The 6,144-nt window shown below is 34.5% G+C and overlaps 1 protein-coding gene across 1 annotated transcript in view; it reads left to right on the top strand.

The window, feature by feature from the left end:
- The window catches only part of LOC140597426 (piwi-like protein 1), a 57,403-nt gene that overhangs the window by 23,742 nt on the left and 27,517 nt on the right, over positions 1-6,144 (top strand). The window lies entirely within an intron of this gene.

The following is a 6,144-nucleotide window of genomic DNA, read 5'->3' as shown; positions in this document are numbered from 1 at the left end:
TATATATGTATATACACATGTATACACATATCTGTGATACATATCTCTCTATATGTTACAGTAATAATTGGTATGTGAAGTTGTACCTGCACATATATATATAATCTCTATCAGATTCCCTAGCCATAATATCAACACAGCAAAGAATACATCTTAATAGAAAGATTTATGATTAGTAAATTAAACAGAGAATGGCAATATGACCCAGCAATTTCACTCCTAGGTATCTGCTCAAAAGAATGAAAACTATTACTCAAACAAAAAATTGTATGTAGATGTTCATAGCAAAATTCACAATAGCCAAAAGGTAGAAAGGATGCAAATATCCACCAACTGAGGAACAGATAAACAGAATGTGACATAATACATACAAAGAATATTATTCAGCCATAGAAATAATGAAGTCCTAGCACATGCTACAACACGGATCAAGCTTGAAAACTTTATAATGAGGGAAAGAAACCAGACATAAAAGTTACATATTATATGATTCCATTTATATCAAAAATCCACCCTGACACATACATAGAGACAGGAAGAAGATCTGTGGTTGCCAGGGGCTGGGCTGGGCACGAAGTGATGGGAAGATAATAGTTGGTTTCTTTCGGGGTTGATAGAAATGTTTGGAGCTAGATAGAAGTGATGGTTTTCACACATTGTGAATGTAAAGTAAATGCTAAATTTCACATTTGAAAGTGGTTAAAATGGTAAATTGTATGTGTATTTTACCATAACAAAAATATTTGTGCCAGAATTGCTGTTTAATCAAACTACATTTTAAAAATTAAAAATCTTGAATTCATTATTTTTTTCTAGAATTATATAGCAGTTATAGCTCACCTGACTTACTTGACTAAAATCATCTTTTTTTTTTAATTTTTATTTATTTATGATAGTCACAGAGAGAGAGAGGCAGAGACACAGGCAGAGGGAGAAGCAGGCTCCATGCACCGGGAGCCCGAAGTGGGATTCGATCCTGGGTCTCCAGGATCACTCCCTGGGCCAAAGGCAGGCGCCAAACCCCTGCGCCACCCAGGGTTCCCTTCTTTTTTTTTTTAAGGAAACTTCAGTCTATTGAAATCTCTGTTCTCTATCGATGAAAATATATCAAAATCATTAATTATTTTAGTTCAAATGATTGATTGTTATCCATAGTTCACCTACTCTTTTCTTTTCCATTATAATAACTAATTCAATGCTGTTCCTTTGAGAAAAAGGCAGGTTTTTTTAAATTAAATACTGAAAATCTAAATATTTTTGTGGATACAATTAATTTTTTCAAAGAAAATTATTTTAAAAGTTTTACCTGCCATTGCTTTGTAGTTCATAATCATTAGAATTCATAACATAATCATTACTTTACTGTCTTATGTCACTGGATAGAGATCATCAATATGTAAATTATATATATAATAGATGGAGTTATAAACACTAAAAGTATCGAGTCAATGGAATAATATTATGAAGGAGAGATGATGTTGAAATTATGGTGGTGTAGATGAGCTTCACTGAAAAATATAAACTTTCACATGCATCTAGAAAAATTGATAGGATTTGATAGTTTACCATAGCAGGAGAGAATGATGAACATTCCAGGTGTCCAGGCAAGACAGAAGATGCTTCAGGATTTCAATATCTCCATTGTAAATGATTGAAAATGCCTTGCCACTATTTCCCAGCGTGTAACTGCATCCACTCATACGTGTCCTGTACACTCTGGGATGAGAGATCTTTCTAAAAGACAAATCTATTTGGCCTAATAATTACAATAGCATGCATTTATGCAGTGGTTACTTTGTCCCAGACACTGTTGTGTCTTCACAGTTAAACACTTAATCATCATAACAATTGTGCAAGATTTTTCCTTACCCTGTCAAAATACTTATAAATATTACAAGAAAATCAGATTCTGAATCCTACCATGAGCTGCCTGTATCTTCTGACTCAATGTTCAAACCAAATGACTCAAATACAAGAGAAACAGTAACTTATCCAATTATCTAATAGGTACTTACTGAATGCCACGTCCTCTCACCCCTCCATATGTCTTTGTCTGTGTGATGTCTGTGGACTCAAATGTTCCCTACTACCTTCTTATTTCCTCTGTCTTTTGTATGAATGTACATTCCCTCTCACCTTTGAGCAGTATTCTCTGATGTTTGTTTTTATGCCCAGGTTTTGGCTATTATTTATAAAGCTGTGTTAAATATTCAAATATAGTTCTTTGTGTAAACATATATTTTCATTTTTGTTGGGTAAATGCCTATAAGAGAAATTGCTGGATCATTAGGAAAGTCAAGTTTAACTTTCTGAGAAACTGCCAAACCACTCTCCAAAGTGCAGTGGCACATTTCATTTCTTACAATCATTTTGTCCCTCATCTTCAACAAAACTTAGTATTATTGGTTTTATTAATTTCAGCCATTCTGCTGAGCATGTAGTGCTATCATATGTGATCTGGTTTGTGTTTTCCTAATGACTAAAGATGTTGAGCGTCCTTTCCTGTGTATTTTCCGTTCGTTTATCTTCTATGGTGAAATGTATGATAAAATCAAAACCCCATTTTAATTAAGTTACTTGGTTTCATACTAAGGAGTAGTAAGATTATTTAGATATTCAACTTACATGTCCTTTATCACATATATGTGTTACAAATATTTCACTTGAATTTACAACCCTGAGGTCAGGAGTCCCTCGCTCCACTGACTGAGCCAGCCAGGCTCCGTAGCCTGCTTTACTGTTTTATACTACTTTGGACTCTTATTTTTCCTGAATCTGTGTGTATATACTTTTTAGCAACTTGGGAAAATTCTGGCTATTTGTTATTCAAATATTTTGTTCTTACTCTGTGTCCTTCATTTTCTAGCAATCCAATTACATGAATGTATGCTCTGTTAATATACCAAGTCCTTTGTTTTTAAGCTTGGTAAGAAAAGTCTTGGGAAATTTTTATACTTAATTTAGCTTCAAAACTAAGGCAGTATCGTGAGGACTCTACTTAATGCCCTGTGTATCACTAGATCTTTCCACACTGGCAAGTGGACACATGAGTTATCCTCAGCCCTGTGAGAGCTCCAGGAACTTTTCTACTCCTTTCCTGTAGCTCTTTCCAAGGCTTCTGGTATTTTCTTCTCATGAAATGTACAGAGCAATACTCAGTGACAGAATTGGGAGATTCTTTGAGGTTTTACAGAGTTGTGTGTCTCTGCAACTACCCACTCCGCTCTCTTATTCTGACCTGTCAAATCTAGTTTTCTTGACTGCTCCCAAAATTTGGTCTCTATCTCTGCAACTTGGCAAGATGGCTTGATTCCATTACAGCTAACCCTCCTTTGTTGTTTGGTACAATTGAAGGGCTCATCTTTTTTGTGGTTCACTTATGCCAGGGGTCATAGTCCTATGTTGCTTGTTGTCCAGTATTTGAAAAATGTTACTTATGTTTTGTCTGCTGTCTAATTGTTTAACACAGAAGAGGTTTTTTTGTTTTGTTTTGTTTTGTTTTGTTTTTGTTATTTCCTCCTAACCAAGGTTGAAGTTCTAGTCCAATTCCACATGTTGAGTTTAAGGAATTGATGAAACATATAGCAAGGTGTCAAAACAGGCAAACATGGCCTTAGAAAGGAGCTTATTTTTATATTAAATTTCCCAATTATTTTTTAAGTATAAAATTGAAAGTAGAGAAATAAGTGATTCATTGGGAATTACTATATATTATATTCAAAAAGCAGAAGACTAAAGATGTAATTCTTGGGGAGTCATATGTAAGAGAAGAAAGATTTATAAAAGTAAAGTTATATGTTAAATAAAAGCAGACACAATTTTAAGAAATTTGGAGTTATTCTGAAAATTGATTGGTACTTAAAGGAAGAACCATGTTCTGATGTTTTCCCCTAAAATTTCAGCAAGTTCTAAAAAAAAATAAACATAAAAATAAAATAAAATTTCAGCAAGTTCTTGATTGAAAAATTTTAAAGGGATATTATTTTCCAATGAAATGACAGTTGGTATCAGACATTTGTGCCTGCTGACAAGACAGTGACATGGTACCACAACAAGTGCCTACGATTCAAATGGTGTCTAGACAGGAGGGATCATTTTAAACTTCTTATTTTTCACTGTCATCAAATTCTGTACCATACATTTTCTTTTATGCACAGTGATTAGACATAGATTTTACATAAAAGGAACATAGAGGGGACAATACTGTTGTATACTGTAAATAATTAGAGGAGTCAGTTTATTTAAGTAGATTGTTCAAGTTAAGTAGATGTTCAAGAGTATAGTCTATAGCTCTCTCATGAAGATAAAATCAAAACACTGAACTGTGACTTAATTCTTTGATATATACATGTACACATGCGTGCATATGTAAATGATTGAGATATGATACCAAATTAAATCATCTGTCAATCTAAAATAATTCTAGTAGACTAATTTATTGACTATTCTATTTCACTTCGCTTGATAAATATTGTTAGAGTTGTAAAACTAGAACCTTTAGTTTTATAATTACATTAAAATATATCCTTGACTCTATCTTTGATTGGTAGTTCCCTGGGAGATGAAGGAATTTTGTGATAAAAATATAAGTGAACATCTGAATTTAAAGAAACTTGTGGATTTCTAGAGAATTATAAATTATCCTTAAATTACCAAACTTTAAGTGATCAGAAATCATATAGAGCTAATCATGTCAGCTATTCTGAAAAAGTTGAATAATTTCCTAGTTAAGCCCATTTGGAAATGCACAGAGAAAAAATTTTAAATGCTTTAAATAATTTATTATATCTTTTCGGAAAGAAATTTCTGGGGTAAGTACAGTACATTTCAAAGACATAAGAATCATAAACATGAGTGGGAAATATCAGAAAGGGAGACAGAACATGAGAGACTCCTAACTCTGGGAAACGAACAAGGGGTGGTAGAATGGGAGGTGGGCAAGGGGTGGGGGTGACTGGGTGACGGGCACTGAGCGGGACACTTGATGGGATGAGCACTGGGTGTTATGCTATATGTGGGCAAATTGAACACCAATAAAAAATAAATAAACAAATAAAAAACAAAGACATAAGAATCAAATGATCACGTCTTTACTAATTTATTTTGGCATTAAAACCATGTTCATTGTGCGGAATCAGAAAAGACCCCGAATAGCCAGGGGAATTTTAAAAAAGAAAACCATAGCTGGGGGCATCACAATGCCAGATTTCAGGTTGTACTACAAAGCTGTGGTCATCAAGACAGTGTGGTACTGGCACAAAAATAGACACATAGATCAATGGAACAGAATAGAGAACCCAGAAGTGGACCCTGAAATGTATGGTCATCTAATATTCGATAAAGGAGGAAAGACTATCCATTGGAAGAAAGACAGTCTCTTCAATAAATGGTGTTCAATTTACCAACATACAGAAAAAAATTGGGAAAATTGGGAAAAAAGTTGGGAAAATTGGACATCTACATGCAGAAGAATGAAACTGGACCACTCTCTTTCACCATACACAAAGATAAACTCAAAATGGATGAGAGATCTAAATGTGAGACAAGAGTCCATCAAAATCCTAGAGGAGAACACAGGCAACACCCTTTTTGAACTCGGCCACAGTAACTTCTTGCAAGGTACATCAACAAAGGCAAAAGAAACAAAAGCAAAAATGAACTATTGGGACTTCATCAAGATAAGAAGCTTTTGCACAGCAAAGGATACAGTCAAAAAAACTAAAAGACAACCTACAGAATGGGAGAGGATATTTGCAAACGACATATCAGATAAAGGGCTAGTTTCCAAAATCTATAAAGAACTTATTAAACTCAACACCAAAGAAACAAACAATCCAATCATGAAATGGGCAAAAGACATGAAGAGAAATCTCACAGAGCAAGACATGGACATGGCCAACATGCACATGAGAAAATGCTCTGCATCACTTGCCATCAGGGAAATACAAATCAAAACCACAATGAGATACCACCTCACACCAGTGAGAATGGGGAAAATTAACAAGGCAGGAAACAACAAATGTTGGAGAGGATGCGGAGAAAAGGGAACCCTCTTACACTGTTGGTGGGAATGTGAACTGGTGCAGCCACTCTGGAAAACTGTGTGGAGGTTCCTCAAAGAGTTAAAAATAGACCTGCCCTACG

This window comes from Vulpes vulpes, unplaced genomic scaffold (assembly GCF_048418805.1).
Source record: "Vulpes vulpes isolate BD-2025 unplaced genomic scaffold, VulVul3 u000000740, whole genome shotgun sequence".
Classification (NCBI taxonomy): Eukaryota; Metazoa; Chordata; class Mammalia; order Carnivora; family Canidae; genus Vulpes; species Vulpes vulpes.
This window is presented reverse-complemented; position numbering and strand designations above follow the sequence as displayed.